Source organism: Protopterus annectens, chromosome 12.part0 (assembly GCF_019279795.1).
Source record: "Protopterus annectens isolate FY-2018-M chromosome 12.part0, PAN1.0, whole genome shotgun sequence".
Taxonomy (NCBI): Eukaryota; Metazoa; Chordata; order Ceratodontiformes; family Protopteridae; genus Protopterus; species Protopterus annectens.
In genome coordinates, this window is record NC_056746.1 from 798,697,524 (window position 1) to 798,716,434 (window position 18,911).

The window sequence follows — 18,911 nt, forward strand, 5'->3', positions numbered from 1 at the left end:
TGTCACTGGCAGAACAATGCAACAGCCCAATTAAAACAAGGCAGTGGGGTACCTAACCATTTTGTCAAGTCTTCTTGAAGCAACAACATTTTCTGTTCAACAAATGGTCCTGTGGCAAATCAATTGATGGTTTCCATCACACTTTTAGTCACACTTTTAAACTGTGCCTCATACTTGGGAAGAGGCTCACTTCAGTTCTTCTCAGTATTTTCTTTGAACACGAGAACAGTTTATTACTGACAAGTACAAGTAATTTAAGTCTACCCAAGAGAGTAAACTGCTTCACTGCCTTCACTCCAAACTGATAACTGTAATACATAATAGTTTTATTGATGCAGTAACCGTCTGAGTACAACTTCCATGTCCTGTATTATGACAGAAACACACACATTTGCCAATTGAAAATACTTGTACTTCAAGCAGAATGCATGTGGGACAGCTGAAGACATGTGGTTAGCAAGGTGAAGTATGAAGTAGCAAAGAAAAAGAAATTAAGTGTTCTTAGACAAGATGTATGGGATGTCTGTGCTTTCACATTACAGGAAACACGAGATGCTGTGAAGCTGCATTCAATATTAGTAATTGCTTTGCTCATGATAAATACATGACAACTGTTGTGGTTTTCACCAATTACAAATGAAACTGACAACTTTTTTGACCATCAGTGACAAAATAACACTAAATATTTATACGTGGTCTAGAAAAATGTCAAATGTTGTTCATGAAAAAATATATTTTTGACCTGTACCAAATTGTTTTAAATTACTTGATTACAGAAAATAAAAATTAAAAAAGCCTGTATGGTCAGAATCAGGAAAAATAATAATTTCCTCCCAGTGACATATTTTTCTCTCTTTAATCTCACCTAATCATAGTTTAGTATCTAGATACCCTTTAATACCTTTCAATTTTTTTTTAATTTTTGTGTTTTTTTTTTTTGTTCTGCCAAAGATCGTGGAGGTTATACCATTTCATTTCCTATTTAAATAACTTGTTGTTTCTGACAGAAATATGTTGCAGGCAATGTAACATAGGATAACCTACATTATTTCTGTAATTTTCACTGTTATATGACTGCCCACGGCTTTACATCCCCAAATGTATGTCTTGCTAAATTTAATAAAGTACTGTAAAGCACATAACTAGTGAAACCATTTACAAACAGGTTTTCCAAAAAGTTAGTTATTAGAAAAATTCTATGTTTGAGTGAAGGATTCATGTCTGGAATATACAGGTCTCCAGCAATGATTTACATCCACCAGCTGTTTATATTCCAATACTACATAAAAATGTGGCAACTAATCTCATGTTTTGGCCAATAAAGTGCTGCTGTTATCCAATTCATTGTAAAAAAGTAAGGATATATGGAGTATGAGAAGATACATGTAGCTATATTACCAGTTCTTTGAAGTCAGAGCTGCTGTGGATCACACCTAATTAATAATGTGCCGGACAGTGTGCCAGCTTGCTACAAAGTACAGCTAGGTAAGAACTTACCAAAACAGTAGATATATTGCTCATCACTGTTGCAGTATTCCAGTATTGATGGGTGAATCATGGGTTATCCTGCTGAGGTAACCCTATGTCTGGTCAACGTACCAAAGCCAAAAACCTTCCTTACACTCCATATGTCCAGTGTATGACCTCAGCCAGTACTCATTCAGGTGCATAAGTAGACATATAGGTGAAAGATCCTCAAATTATCAACAGCCCAGAGAAGCCTGATTTTAAAAAAAGCAATATAATCCAGTCCAGCTAAGAGGAGGGGAGAAGAACTGCTCCCCCTCAGTCCACAATGTAAAGAAAGGAAGCAAAAAACAGAAGGGGGAAAGGACAGAGAAATGTGATACTGCAATAGTGATCTGTAAGACATCTAATGTCATGGTAAGTTCTTACACCCTGCATCACTGTTGCAGTATTCTAATACTGACAGGTGATTCCCAGATCTAGAGGTTGTTTTTAAGGGTGGGTGGGGTGGAGACAGGAAAGCTGTCTACCGATCCTAGGAGGAGAGATGCAGCAAAACAGATTCTGGATCTGGAAAATGCATTCTCTGTGTAGTGCCTAGAAAACTTCTGAACTGACAACCAAGTGTCATCGCAAAAATAGACCTGGAGTCAATGCCTATGAAAAAGGCTCCAGATGAGGAGACTGCTCTGGTAAAATAGGCTTCCAGAGGTGAAGACAAGGATTTGTCATAAGGGTGCAAAAGAATAAAATGGATTTAGAGATCCATTTGGAGACAGTCTGTTTGGAAACACAGTTACCCAACTTACCCTCCTGGAAGTAGACAAACAGGTGGTCAGTTTTTCTGAAAGCTTTTATTTTGTCTAAGTAAAATCTCAGCGGTTTATGCACATCCAGGTAATGGAAGAGTCTTTCACCCCTGTTCTTTGGGTTAGGAAAATAAAGTAAACAAATGGATAGCCTGGTTGATTGACAGTTCATTTACTACTTTCAGTATAAAAGATGGGTTAGCCATTGTAGAAACCCTATTCTTACGGAAGATAATTAAGGGAGGGATGGCCATTAGGGCTTGCAGGTTAGAAACCCATCTGGCAGATTTAAGAACAACCAGCAGAATCACTTTTTAGGTAAAGAATGTTAATGAGGTTGAAGCTGCTGGTTCAAAGGGTGGTAAGTAATTTTTTCTAAAAACAAAGTTCAAATACTAGGCAGCAGGAATAGCCCTCTTAGGCGGGTTCAAGTGAAGGAAGCCCTTTAGAAATTCCTTGAACTCAATCCTGGAGACCAAAGGAGGGTAAAGGCATTCAGGCTGGAAGACAGGAGAAGTGTGCCTAGATGGAGGGATAGGCTAATCCGCTTTTGAGTATCTCAAACAGGTAAGACCATAAAATCCAAAATGTTAGAAGTTTGTTAAAAAAAAATGAATGTAGCAGTCAAGACTGCTCATAATAGTGCATGTGATATAACAGAAGTAAACAGCATATATTACTCTGCAGCTAAATTAATAGCAGATACAGTCTTACAATAAAAACACAGGGCAGTAAGGGAAAGGGCAGGGAGAAATCAAATGCCATCATGGAAGCATCAAATAAAGAAAACTATCAAGCAATTAAGAAGCGTCGCTGTTAGAGGAGTACAGAAGAGGGAGCAGATTAACACAAAACGCAATAAATGTGATAAAAGCAATGTCCAGTATCAGAACAGATCGGGATCTATTTGCATTATTGTAAATAATAAACTAAAGATATCAGCACAGGCAGAAAGACTAAGAAGATATGCACATAAATATAAAGGAAAGGTTCAAAAAAAGCAATTTATTGATGACCCAAAAAAAGTTTTATAGAGAATTGGCAAAAGGAATAGAGCCACCACCAAAAAAGAAACAGACACAATTTAGAGAAATATCTATGAAGATCCTGTGGAACATAACAAAGATGTTGAATGGACAGAAGTAAAATAAATAATAAGAAGTTCAAATATATAGGATATGAAATGGGAAGAGGTAACAACCAGAGAAATTGAAACAAAATTAAGAAACGCTCCTAATTGGAAAACCTCAGGCCCAGATGCAGTACCTAACTTCTGGCTAAAAGTATTAACAGCTATATGAAGATTTAGCCGCAAGTAAGAACTATTCATATGCACACCCCAAACAGATGTCAAACTGGTTAACAGGAAAAATGATCCTCCTCCTTAAGAGTGAGCCTGCAAGATATCCTAAAAATTATAGACCAATGACTTGCCTTCTAACAATGTTTAAACTCTACACTGGAATTGATGCCGACAGAGTTTACAGTCGTTTAGAAGAAAACTCAATCATGCCAATACAACAAAAAGCTAACAAAAGAAAATCATATGGAACAAAGGCTCACTTGTTGTTAAATGAAGTCATAATGGGGAATTGTAAAAAAAAAAGGGAAGAATCTAAGTATGTCATGGATAGACTACAAAAAAGTGTTTGATAGCATCCCACATTCATGGATAAAAGAGTGCTTATAAATGCATAAGATACACTCTACATTGATCAATTACATTACAGTGACCATAAAACAGTGACAAACCACTTTGCAGCTAAGCTGTGATAAAGGACAAATTATACTATGACTGACGATTAGTATTCCAAAATGTGCACGCTGATTGGCCAGCCCAACCAGCATGCCCATTGTAAATCCAACTTATACTACTGGAAAAAGGTCCGGTCACCTGGACTTTTTCCATTAGTATAAGTCTTGATTTTTTTTTTTTTGTTTCTGTTAGGTAGCAACGGAGAACGGAAGATCTCCGTTGCTGTAATCTCACTATGTTATATGTTTAACATAGTGAGATATCTTAAAAAAAAGAAAGAAACTGAGATCTTCCTTTCTCCATTGCTTTTTTTAAAGATATCTTGCTATGTTAAATTCGTTTAACATAGCGAGACAGCTATAAAAAAGCAACAGAGATCTTCCTTTCTCCGTTGCTTCCTCAACACAGCTCTGATATACTGCGTAAGCATACGCATGCGCAGTATATCAGGAAAAAGCCCCAGGATAGCAGAAAACCACGGACGGGCACCACGCAGGTATTATACAAAGGCATTATTTAAGAAAAGTAAATATTTTTTTCTTAAATAATGTCATTGTATAATAGCAATAAATCATGTCTGGGTGTGGGTAATCCTAGATTTACCCACGGTTGTCTTTGTTTGGCCACTGAGGCTTCACCCTCATGACCAAACCACACCAACCGTGGGTAAATCTAGCATTACCCACACCCAGACATGGGTCATTGCTTAATTATTACCTCAGGGATAAAAATTCAAAGGGGGATATTCCAGGGTGACTCTTTTGTCTTGCCCTTAGCCCATTAAGCTATCTACTTAACAGATTAGGTCATGGACACAATTCAGCTCCCAGAAAATAACAAGTGTAAAGACTTCACATCTCTTTGTGAATGATTTAAAACTGTAAAGTTCATCAGATGAGGAACTGAAAGCACAACTGCAAGTGGTCAAAACTTTTTCAGATGATATAAGAATGTCATTTAGTTTTGATAAATGTGCAAAAGCAACCTTTAAAGCAGGAAAACTGCAGCACCAGGAAAATATCAGTTTGGGACAGGAATGTGATATAAAAGAACTTGAGCAAGTGGGAGTGTTTAAATATTTGGGAATTGATGAAGAAGCAACAAAAAAAAAATATGAACAAATGCGAATACAACTTACTTAATAAAAATTATTGAAAACAGCTCTGCCATCTAGGAAAAAAGTCCAAGTTATAAACCAAAGTGCTCTTCCTGTTCAAACTTACAGTTTTGGGGGTGATTGACTGGACCTGAAAGATATTGACTCCACTGGACAGGAAAACAAAAAAAATGCTTAATGCTTATCAAATGGTATATAAAAATCAGAGTATACCAAGATTATATATTCCCCGTCCTGAAGGAGGTATGGGCCTCCTCAAAACTGATTACATGTATAGATCTGCAATTGTAGGACTGCATACATATTTAGTAACTTCATAAGATCCAAACATACAGAACATTTTAAAACATGAGGAAAACAAGTCTAAGATGACTTTCCTGCTTAGAAGCATGCAGAAGCATGTTGGCGTCAAGCAGGAATGGAAATCAAACCAGAAGTAGATAAAAATCAGGCAGCACCTGAATGCACAAAAAACAAAAGAAAGAATATAAGGTGAAGGATCAGATGAGAAGTCAAGAAATGTGGAAAATGCATAAATATAGTTGCAAGTACAGAAAACTCCTGGAACAACCTCATGTTGATCAGTATTTAATGCAGAAATGGTTAAAGAGAGGTGAATTTAAACTAAAAGATGAAAGGTTAATAATGGCGGTCTAGGATAGTGGACTACTTACATGTTGGTTTACAAAGTCCAGTGAATATGTCTGAGAAACAATCAAATGCAGGTTTTATAAAACAAAATTGAAAACAGTCGACTTGTTGCTGGGTGTGATACACTAACAGTAGAGGGTCTGTATTTTGAAAGGCATAACAACGTGGCAAGACTGTTGCACTGGGGATTGTCAAACATTATAATATTGAAGTAGCTGAGAAGAACTGGAAACGTGTCACTATGCATTACAGAAAATGATGAAGTTTGTATCACTAGGTATCACCCATTACCAACAGTTCAAAAACAGATGCGAGAAAAACAGATATATTAGTTCAGGAAAAGAAGACAAAAGTAGCATTGATCACTGAAACTGCTACATCCAATGACTACAGTGTGTTACATACAGAGAGAGAGAGAGACACAAAGTCATGACAAAACAGGATTTGCCAGCAGAAACAAGGGCAATGTGGAAGGATACCCACATAGTTCCTATAGTATGAGCAATGTGTCTTACAAAACAGAATTTACAGTTTTAATTAGATATGTTACTGAAACATGTAACTCTGTATGAACTGCAGAAGAAGTCATTACTGGGCCCATTGTAGATGCTGTGAAGAGCATTTTGGGCAACATCAAAGATTGAAACAATACTTATTTCATGAACTGTAATCATACTTTGACTTAGAAATGAGGTCCATTCCTGTCATGGTATTAGAAACCCCAAAATCTTGGAGAAATTAAAAGGTAAGCAAGAATAATGGGAATACCCACCTGAAAGGTGTCCTCATTCTTTTTGAGACACCAGACTGAAAATCTTTTCCTCTTGGAGATGTAAGGTTTTCTAGTTGTAGGTTTCTTTCTACCTGGAGCATCTGAAGCACATCCTCTGAAAATTGGTGTCTGAAAAGGATCAAAATTCTATCACACAGAGAGCCTGCTTGAGAACCTGCCGGTTGGGGTGGATCAGAGAGCCCTCATTTTGTGTTTGTAAGTCCACTTTGTAGGGAAAATTGTACTGATGGTCCCTGTGTATGTAGAGAAGAAGGGGGAACCAATTCTGCCTGGGCCAGAAGGAAGTCACCAGTAAGATTTTTGGTTTGTCTATTTTGATCTTCAGGTAAACCCTTGGGATCAGGGGCAGAGGAGGAAAGGCATAGAGGTACTATCCTCTACAAACACAGTTAAAGGACATGGCATCAGTCATTTAGGCCTGGAAACAAAGGGACTAGGAGCAGAAAAGTTTGAGTTATCTGTTCTGGTAGGAGGTAAAACATTACTTAAGGAGTACTCCATCTGTGGACTATGTCCAGGAAGATCTCTCTGTTCAGTATCCATTTGTTCATAGGTAGGTACTAGGCTATCTGCCCAAGGGCATTTATAAGCCTAGCCAGAGTGTGTTGGCTTTCACTGCCCCATTGATTAATTAACTGACCCTCTGTCAAGCAAAGCCAATGAAGTGATCCCAAGGGTGTATTTTCTGTTACCCATCCACTCATCAAGGTTTCTCTTGAAGAATGTTAGTGAGGGGCTCTGCCGGATATAACTTGGAATTTTGTTCCAAAGCATGGGGAATCTCTGTGACAGGTATCTATACCTCCATCATGTTCTATTTATTGTTGTGGTGAGGTTTAGCTCACTAGAGCACGTGGCTCGCAGTGACTTGGATTTCTTTAGGTGGAGCATGTCCATCAATTCTGAGTTGGACATGGCTTTGTAAGTCAGGCAGAGATCACCTCTGAGTAAGCGATATGCCACTGAGTACAGCTGGAGTTTTTTCAATCAGGCTGCATAGGACATATGTTTTAGACCAGTAATCCTCTTGGTGAGGTACTTTTGTGGTCTTTCCAGCTGTTGGAAGTGTCTTGTGAGGTACATCCTAAATGGGGCATTGTACTCTATGATGGGTCTAATGAGTGATGAGTAGGGGGGCACTATAACCTCTTTATTTCTAGATGCAAACCCTTTAGTAATTAGATGGGCTACATAGAAGGATTTCCTAACTACTTTGGCAATATGATTGTCAAAGGAGAGATTACTATCTACCTGGGTCCTCAGATCTCTTATTAACTCTTCTGTATATAGGGGGCTGCCACCTATGTGGTAATTCGTGGGTGTTTTGTTTTTCCCAAACGGGATGACTATGCATTTTTTGGCATTAAGCTTGAGGCCATGACTTTGACACCAGGTGTCTGTCTCAGTAAGGCCCTTTTGGAGGATGTCCGTGTCAGCCGGAGAGTCAATTATGGCTCCCAGTTTGCAGTCATCGGCGAACTTGGTTAGCCATAGTCCTCCTGTGTTTGCCTGTACTTCTTGAAGTATATGTCGAACAGTAGGGGTCCCAGGATAGAGCTTTGTGGGACACCAGTTGTGACTGGTTTAGAGTCAGACCTGGAGCCCGCTATTCTTACCGTGAGTTCTGTCTGTAAGCCAGTTGGCAACCCATCTCGTAACATAGGGGTTTATGTTCAGGCTGGTGAGTTTTTCTGTAATACCCGAGTAGGGAATGGTGTTGAAAGCCTTGACGAGGTCAAGATAGGCTGTGTGAACCACCTTTCCCTCACCTATGGCCTTGGTGTCTGTCTCAAAGAAGTCCACCAGGTTTAGTAGACATGCTCTGTCCTTAACAAAGCCGAACTGGGTCGGGTCAAGTGTTTCAAGGTTCCCAATGTCTTTGTTAATGAGTTCAATGATGATGCACTCCATAGCCTTGCAGACCAGGCTAGTCAGGCTTATGGGGTGATAGTTACCAGGGTCAGTTGTGGCCACTCTGTTGTGGAGAGGAATAACCGTTGCTGTGCGCCATTCTATGGGCACGTAGCCTGTGGAGAGGCTGAGGTTGAACAGCGTGTTTAGGTAAGGGGTTAGTTCGTTCTGTAGTTCGTGCAAGACGCAGCCTGGGACACCATGTGGTCCCACTGACACTGTGTTTTTGGCTTTTGAAAGGGCTGTTTTCACCTGTGTGTCTGTGATTTTTGGGACACTACAATTTTCCGGTTTTGTTGTGGGCCCTTTTGGAGGTTAGAGGAGGGTGAAGTGTGCACTGAATCTATCTGCCAGGATGTTGGCAATATCAGTAGTTTCAGTATATTTTGTGCTATTTTGCACTAGTTCAGTGCATATTTGCAAGTTACCACTTAGATTCTTAACATAGCTAAAGAAGGCTTTGTGATTATCTTTTGAATCCTTGGCTATTTTTCTTTCAAAGTTAGCCTTGGATGATTTCATGAGGGACCTCAGCTAGAGCGTGTTCTGCGTGGAGACATGCGTGAATGGGTGTACCTTCGTTGAAGGTTGGGCATCAGGCCTGGTAAGCCCGTACGTAAAAATCAACTCCCAATCATTAGCGAACCAGAGTTCCACTGTGGCGACCCCTAACAGGGAAAAGCCAAAAGACGCAAGCAAACTGATCAGGGATGTCTTTCCTTCTTGGGATTTGCTTTTTTTCTGAACTAGTTTCCTCCTTCTATTGTATAGCCTGTTTATTGCAGGGGTCCACCAAACTGGTTTCCTTCTCTTAGAGGAGTGAGTCTTGGTTTTGCTAGGGATGACACGATCATCCATGCCTCCTTGTAGGTGTGAGGGTCTTCCATGGATCTGCTTAGTGAGTTTGCAAGAAAATTATCTTCTAAAGGAATGTAAACAATCAGCATGGACAAGTTTGTCTTTATTGCTATGTACCTTTCTATCAGAGCTAGTCTACACAATTGGTAGGACTTTGTGCCTCTCTGTATGCTGATGTGCCACTTGACCGTGATGTTGTCTGTGAAAATTGTCAAGTGGTCTGAGTTCCAGAGGTGGGAGAAGACCTTAAAGGCTTGACAAAAGGCCATCATTTTCTTCAAATTGATATGCTTCTTCACCTCTTTTGGTGGCTACTGCCCTTGAACTTTTGTGGGACCTGTCCACACACCCCAAGCCAGATCTGATGCATCTGTATGAAGGTACTGTGTGGATGTGAGATGAGATATCACCAATGCAGCTCTTGCTTTAAAATGTGCAAGAGAGGGATTGGAAATCCAGTAGGTGACAGTGCTAAGACAAAAGGGACTTCATGTACCACTGGATCTTTGTCATATGTAGTCTGGCGAATGGCACCATGAATATTGGGGCTGCCATGCATCACAAAGCTCTTAGGACTTCCCTTGCTGAGGTATAATCCACGGGAAACAAGGACTTGAAGTAGTTGGATAGGGATAATACTTTTTCCTGAGGGAGGGAAGGCAGTCATCAAGAGTAATTATTATTATTCAGTCTGCAACCTAAGAAGACTAGATCCTGGATTGGAGTCAGAGAAAACTTCTTGAGGTTTTGAGTGAAACCTAGTTTTTCTAGAAGTGACCTATTGAAGCTAAGGTGCAGGTGAAGAGTGCCTAGGAGGAGACCTGAATGACAGGTGATCTAGTTGGGGAAATACCTGTATTCCCTGGGTTTTGCAAAAGGCAATAGTTGGAGTGAGACTCTTTGTGAAGACCTTGAACTTTTGTGGGACATGTAGAGTAGCATATAGACCAAAAGGTAAAACAAGAGAACTGAAAATGCAGTAAAAAGGCAGAAATCCTGCGAGATTACCTGCAGGTGGGGGTGAATAGGGATGTATAGTTATGCATCTTTCAAGTCTAGAGACACAAGGAAATCTTGTGGAAGGATAAATGGAAGTAGAGTTTGCAAGGAAAGCATCTTGAAAGATGGCACTACCAGAAAGGTTTTGAGGTGGGGCAAGTCCAGTATGGGCCTCACTTCCTGGGAACAAGGAAGAGTCTTGAATAAAAACCTTTTCATAGGCCTGGGGCTGGGACTGGTTCTATAGCACCTTGGTTGAATAGGCTCTGGATGAGGGAGGTGTGAGGTAAACTTGATTGGCAGGAGGAGGAGGGATTCCCCTCAAAGAGGCAAGTTACCTCCAAAACATATTGTGCTAGTGCTGGATGATGGACAAGATTCTGTTGTCTATAGAGATGAATTCCCAAACTGGGATGGACAATGCGAGTCTGTTGGACAAGGGAGTTTGTGAACTGGGGGGGGGGGGCAGTAGAAAGACAGAGGATGGTTTATCTTGAAAAAGCACTTTGCCAGGTTTGGATTCTCAGGTATAGTTCTCCAGTTCAGGGGAGGGGGTCAGTACTTGCTCCCTGCTCCCTATGGACAGAGGAAGTTGGCTTGTAAGGTTGATTCCTTTCATATCTAGGAACAGCTGTGAGAAAAATCTGTTTGAAAAGGCCCCTTTGAAGGTAGGAATCCAGTAGCTTGGCCTTGATATCCGCAGGGAGGGACTGAAGGTGAAGGCAGGCAAATCTGCAGTTACAATGGCAGCAGCCCTGGAAGGAGCCTCTACAAAATCACAGCATGTGACACTGCCAGCCAGCTATCTGGAATTTTGCAAATAATCATATGTCATTTGTGAATATTAATATGCTTCATATGCTTGTCTTACAAATGCAACAGAACTATATGTTATGTGGATATTAAACCACTGGTGCAGAAGTGTGTGTTGAACTATGTTATGTACTGAGCTTCAAGAATGTAACCACAGTGTACCCTTCTGGGAAAGAACAGAAATGTATATAAACTATATACATGTGCAAATGTATATTTTAATAGTAGAAGCTGGAACCTACAGAGTTAACTTGCAAAACTTAAAGAAAATAAGTTGAAATTAAAAGTGCTTTATGATGTGCTATAAAGTTAGTTAATATAGCAAGAAGACAGGATGTCTAGAGCTAGAAGTTCTTTCTATTGTCTTGAAACAGAAATAAATACTAGGTTTCAAATGTAAAAGTGTTTAAATGTTTTACAACTTCCAGTTCTGAGCAAACATCTCAGCGATATGTATTTTTCACTGCTAAATATTACATTTTGCTAAGTTTTTGTTAGCCTGGGAACAGAAGACAGGTGACAAAGAGTGATATCATCTGAACTAACCCAGCAGTAATGTTGATTATTAATTTAAGAACTCTCTCAGAGAAAGACTTTGCATTTTGTGTTTGGTTTTGGACCTGGCAAGAACATCCACTCATCTACATTTGCCTTGCTAATAGCAAGCAACTAGGGTACATTGATTTCTTTTAGATATAGATAGGAATATAGTAAAGATTAGTTTAGATGTTTTCTGTATTTATTTGAGACTGTCCTGCAAAGTTGTTTTAAAATATTTCCTGTGATTTTGAACTCTGTATTCACTGTGTTGAGTTATTGAGTATTGTCTTGTTCTTTTATTATTAAATATATTTAAACCTTTTAATTGTGGCTGGTTTGTTTTAGAGATATTTAAGCTCTTAGAGTACTTACATATGTATTTGGTGACACTGTACATGCCACTCTAATAGCCTGGTGCTTGCTCAAAGACTACTATTTGGATAATAGTAATATTACACAGTAGGATTTGTCACCCTTTGTATGGGCCTTATAGTAGCTGATAAGAGTGGCTGGTGGCAGCTGGTACTACCTTACAGTCTGGGCAGAAGGAGGCATAGCTAGTAAACCTGTGCCAGCCTTTCCCAGGTGTGAGTGTGTTTGCATATCAATCAAATCTCAAAGTGTGTGTGTGTGTGTGTGTGTCAGCTACTTGGGCTGGAGGCCTTAGCTTGGCCACTCGGCTGAGATCTTAGCCCTATAGCTGTACCAGTGGGGAGTTTTATTGAGGATCTGGGGAAAGAGGGAGAAACCAGCCCCAGACTGAATGTGTTCTCTGTGTCCTCTTAAGGGAAATTGCACTTTACTGTGTGTGTACTTGCCATCCTCCCAATGTGTATGTCTCTCACTGGTGCTAGTGGTGAGGATTGAGGCTCCTTGATTACTGGGCCAGTGCAAGGGCATCACACAGCAGTATGCTGTGGAATGCCTGGCTACCTGGGTAGCCTGAGTGAGCATGGCTACAACCTCTGTCTTACACTTGGAATCCTTTAAATTCGACATAGTTTTATTTATATCCCCTAGAATGTTCAAAAGGAATTTTGACATCTGGGTTTGATAACTTAAGGCCCTAAAGGCCCTAAAGGCCAAGGTTGGAGAAGTGTAGCCCTTTTGCCATACCTGTCCATGGCCCTAATGTGACTGTCTGATGGCAAGATATTGGCCACAGGTAAAGGCTTACAGGGTTTATCAGTGGAAATAGCAAAAAAGGCTTGTTACAGGGTTTTTGTAGAGAAACGTCATAGCCTCAGGGACTTTGTAAAACCCATCAGGCTTTTTGAGAGTTGGTGGCTGATAATATGGGGAGGAGGAAGTGGATGCAAAAATATTCAGAAAAGCCTACAAAACCGGTAAAAAAGTTGTTGGTTTAGGAGCCCAGCTTCAAGGAAATCATAACACCTTTCTTTTGTATTTCAAACTTGCCTGGACTCTCATTCAAAATATTGCATCATCCTAGTGACAGTCTCCCCAAAGGAAATGCTTTCTATGGGGGAGTCAGGGAACAAGGTGTCTTCATCATCAGAAGCATTCTATCTGGGGGAATGAGCTAAGAATCCTCACTGAAATCAGATTCCTCCTCCTCAATTGAGGATTCATGTTGTGTCTTCATAGCAGAAGAGTTTGCAAAGGACTGACAGGGAAAGAAGGGGCAAAGACAAAAACAACCTTATTCAGGCCTTCTGAAATTTCCTGAGATAGTCAAGTGGGAGAAGCATGCTTAATTTTTATTTCTTGCAGGAAGCTAGTCCTAACAAAGCACAATTATTCATAAACCTGATGGACCTTCATTAAGGTGCCTGGTACCTCTTCTCACACCAGTATTTGAGGTTTATCTTCTGGTTCATCTGAGATGATCACCTATGTTCTCCTTCTCTATCATCATGGTAGGCTCAGTCTCATGGGATGTGTAGGCCTCCAGCAGGGTAATGGGCTTCTGAGAAAGATTCAGATGTACTGTGTATTTCTGCTGCATCTCAACAAGAGCGTCCAAATCAGACCAGGGAACTGAAAATTCAGACCTTGGTGTCTTGATTCTTCTTTTGGGTGAGAGCAGAATATCAGAGGCTGAGGGCTTCCCCATTTTACTTTGCAGAAAGCTCTTCAGACATTGGGCCTCTAAATAAGTATGCAGGGAGGAAAGTCTGGTTCAAAGGGTTTTTGGAATGAACAACTGACAGATTTTACAGTTTCGGTAGTCATGCTCAGTCTGCAAACAAAACAGACACGGAGAGTGGGGGGTTTATAAGGGATCTGCCCACCACAGTCACACTCCCCTTTGTTTGTTAATATGAACAAAAATTAAGGAAAAAGGCAAGAACAAGAAGGTTCCCCCAGCGAGGTACTTATCGGAATATGTCAAGACAGTGGTACCAGCAATGACAACATAATGTTCAGACTCATGGGATCAAATATCCTACATTAGGACTGGTCCAAAAGATAGTTTGAGGATCTTATGTCCATAAATCCACTTGTACACCTTCGCCCAAGAGCTGAGGTCGTACTCTGAATGTATGGTGCATCAGAAAGGCTTTGGCTTTGGTAAGCCAGCTGGATTCAGGTTACCTCATCAGGATAACTCATCAGTACTGGAATACTGCAACAAAAAGAAAGGACATCTACAGATGTGAGTACCTGACAAATTCTGCAGCTTTGTTACTCTGCTTAGAATCAAACTGAATGCACCATGAAACGCTTTTTAGCAGCTTACAATTTGTACAAGTCAGAGTAATTCAGTGAAAAAGAAACAGCAATACTGTTTCCAAAGACAGTCTATGAAACTAGTGAGCCACAGTACAGTCATGCTAAGTAAATGCAGAAATGAGCAAGCTATATGATATACTGTGTCTAGCATGTGTCATATTATGAGGGTGCAAACTGCAGTAGGGAAAGAAGAAAGACTGAAAAATAAAAACAAAAACAAAATCATGGCTTTATGACATTCTCCACCCTGGCCATGGCGGGATACTATAAATTACAAAATAATATTAGATACTAAACATGATACTAAAGATACCTATTGAAAGGAGTGAGGACTGTGATACTTGTAATAGCACAACTACAAGTACAAATGTGTCAGAGTATACACTAAATCAGTGAATGCAGTACCTCACAGTACAATGTTCCAGCAATCTCATAATTGGTATATATAAGTGGTGTGGTGGTCGCATCCTTCCAATTTAGGGTGAGTACAAAAATGCATTAAAATGTAACAGCGAGATTTGTTACTTTTTGAATGAGTCACAGTTTTAGAGTTGAGGAACTAGTAATTTCTGCAGTAAAGGCGAGGTGCTATCTGTTGCACTGCTGAGACTGGTGCACAGAGCCTTAGGGAAAAGCAGAGGCACTGGATGATTGCTTCGGTATTCACAAAGCAGATAAAGGGAAGGTGGGAGTCAAGGCATAGAAAGGACAGCAAATGACAGATACCAGGAATGAAACGGAAGAGGTGGAGATTTAAATGGCCTCCTAAAGGTAAGCTAAAAGACAGGGACCAGATGGGCTGTGTCAAAGTGTCCTAAGGAATACTGTCAATGTAATGTTAAATCCCCTGAAAGATGCTAACAGCAGTCAACTGGCCATTGCAGGTGTGCCACAGGTGTGGGAGACGACACAAATACAATCCTTCTGCAACATGGGAAGTGGGGAAAAATCCAGTCTAACATCAGAGTCAGGGAAAAGTCAAGGAGAGAATCCTTAGGGAATGACTGGATAAATTAAAGTATTCTTCATGGAGTGGATTGTGGAACCACAGAATGAACTACTTGAATGGGTTATGTAGAGAGACTCCATAGAGGAATTTCAAGAGGAAATGGGACAGGTCCTGTGGAGGTGGGGGAGAAGGGAAGGATCTAGGGGATGTAGGATGCATTTCAAGGGCAGACTAAATACGCTTATTGTCTCCTTCCGCCATCAAATGTAATGCACATTTTATGATGCTACCTTATAAGTACAAGTAGGAAAATATTCACATGATGTGCAGGACGCCATTTCTGAAACCTCGTTTTGAGGTAAAATGGCACATTTTGGTCTAGATCTGAGACCAGGCTAGAACCATGTTGTAAAGAAAGAACCATACTCTCAACTTTGAAAAAATATTAAATATGTTTAGTCATGAACCTGTACTTTCCTTTAATTTAAATACAGGTACAATGTTAACAATTCTCAATGGTTTCACCCCAGAATTCCAAGATGGTCATTTTTGATGACACTTGAGTAACATAGATAGGAAAATCTTTCACAGGGTACAGAAACTGATTCTGCAAAGGCATCTCCTTGTCAACACGCATTTTGGTTTATATCTTAAAATGATAGTAGCTGTCACTCATATACCTAGCTATAAAGAAATGGCTGCATTTAAAGCCTTGGGAGAAAAACATTGAAAGCTAGCAGTTTAGCACAATGGGTTTAGCCAGTTACCAGATAAACTGGTAATGTTACACAACTCTCTTTTCCTAGCTAGACAACACCTCATGCATAAATGCCTACTTGTACAATTAGAGAGAAAACAGTTATGGTAAGGCAGTTATCTGATACAAGCCTCCCAGAAGATACATCTAAGTGACGCAAAATCAGAAATTTCAACATCCACAAAGCATCTAAATGCTACAGCAAGGCATATTTTTTGTGGTTTTTAAGCCATTTCAGTCTTTATTACTCCATTACAAAGGAGCAGTTACCATTCCGATATTTCTGCTCCCACTCCAGAAAGGGATATAAAACAGTCTTCAAGCAGCTGATTATTATATTTCAAGGCATAATTATATAATTCCGGAATACTGGATAACTCAGACACAGACTGAACCAACGCTATTGTCTAAATGTGACACACACACATATCACTGAGTAAATGGACACACCCAGCTGTGTAATTAGTCACATCATACATTAAATGGTGATAGAAGCCATCTTTATATTTAACTATAACATATATGTCACTCAGTCATTGAATATGCTGTTTATAATTAGCCATGATACTGCTGTCACACACACCATTCTGACACTGTGGAACCTGACCTTGTTTGACTCTTACGTTACTCAGTTACTGTTTATATTCAGTTTTGTAACTAATCATGTTACACATCATTCAGACAGTGGTGGAATCTGTCCTTGTGTGTGACATGTGCCATTCAGACACTGGAAGAATGTAAATAGAGTTTGCTGCCGACCCTGGTTTAAGAAATGTTACCAATACCAAGATGGCAAAAAATTAAAGTAAAACATAAAGCTCATGCTGACAAAGGTTTATTTTTTTAACAAAACAAAAAATGGGTGTCAGGCTGGGTGGTTTGGTGGTGATACATCTACTTATCAGAGACATGTGTAGTTACGTGACCTAAGAAATAACAGAAGATGTACAGCCTAAATTCTAGCAGCCTGATGTTGTCTTCCACATTCTGATAAAAGGTAGGAAATGCTATGTGTTGAAATTATAAATGATTCATTACACTTTTGTTAATGCCTACTTGTTACAGCCAAATAAATGTCTGCTCTTAAGCAAGCTGATTTATAAAAGAAAGTTCCCCAGGCGAGGTAAATATTGATTGGACCTCATTCAGTTCAACTTGAAGTAACACACATGAAGTTACGACATGCTTTACAATGTGTATAGCATGACTTTAAGGATGTATTTATTTGTTTATCTAAATAATTTAGCAGCTCTCTTATGACAAAAGTACAAGATGGTAAATAAACGATGAGGTGGGTACTGAGCACGTGAGAACAGACATGCGAACATAAGCAGAGTGTACACGTGTACGTTGTAATACTACTAATAGCACTTCTGCTACGAGATATAGATCCACTTTTGGAGAGAGTGCATACTAAAAAAAAGGTCCAAAGTCTCCAATATTATAATCATGGGATACGGATAAGCACACATGTAAAATTAAGTTTATTTGTCCCGTAACCACCAAATGTTGAAATACAGAAATCTTAGGTAAAATGATCCACAAGGCAGTATTGCTTCAGTCATACTACTTTCTTCCTGCCCCCTCCGAAACAAAAGACCACTCATGTAAACCAAATGCTATGCTGTTCTACATTTTCCTTTATATCCATATCTGAGTGAGAGTGTTGGGTGTGACATTAGAGTTAAGGACCTTGTTAATTACTTCCGATTCCTATTACTTCTAACTGCATAAAGTGAACTATAAATGGTGCAGTAATGCAGTATCAGCATTAGAAAAGGTATTATTAAACACTAGACCCCACCACGTAACACAAAAAATCCAAAATGGGTACATTAATGTACCTGTAGGGCACGCTGTACATAAAACAGTCGATGTTCGGCACTAGATCAGTGTGCCACTGCAAAAACATTTGAAACATTGGCATTTTTCATTCATTATCATATATAATCTCTATAACATGTTCTTTACAGTTACTGAGTAAATCAAACACAAAAACAATGCACTAAAATGGAAATTAAAGTATTTATGCAGTATAAAATAAAACTTACACAAAACAAAATAAATTGTCTTCTTTATTTTCATATCTTTAACAAACTGTGAATCATAATGTGTATGAAAGCATCTGAGTAGATGCACATTAGAATGAAGTATCTCTGGTAACACTGACTCAGATTTCTAATTAAACCTGACGCATCTAATACCAAAACAACTTTCCAATAATAATACAATACTGCTGAATTAATAAATTACTATAGAACAGAAATCCATCCGCAAATGTATGTGGGCTCCTACTATCACTGAAATAATTAAGTCAATGACACATATTTGCAAAAGTGTAATGTTTTCCTTAACTGCTAGACACAGGCATGCATAGGGGGGAAGAAACTGGCGTGCCTACAGTAGCCCTGAAAAGAATATATTATGGATTAAACCAAAGATAAAATAAGTTTGTAACAGGGAACTATTACTTCTTCAGATTTATGGTTTAAGACCAAATGTCAATGGTGAAGCAATTAATGAAGCTGCTAACCACACTGTCTTGGGATTTCTTTGTGCATTTCATTAGCCTTTTTTATAACTTGAAAAATCATGTGGTATGGAAGTGTACAACAAACAAGATTTGTTCATTGGTCGAATAAGAAGCTCCACTGGGTTTGGTGTTCACCATTAGAACTTTATAAGTTTGTCAAGTAGAAAGGGGTGGATCACCCTTACAAAGGCCAATGTTATATCAGTAAATAGACTTCTGGTAATTTGGCTGTCATTCATGTTATTAAAAATGTCAACTCCG

General features: G+C 39.4%; 1 protein-coding gene across 7 annotated transcripts in view; it reads right to left on the minus strand.

Annotated features, from left to right (window-relative positions):
- The window catches only part of KIAA1217 (KIAA1217 ortholog), a 2,251,763-nt gene that overhangs the window by 960,976 nt on the left and 1,271,876 nt on the right, over positions 1–18,911 (minus strand). The gene's annotated exons all lie outside the window — the stretch shown is intronic.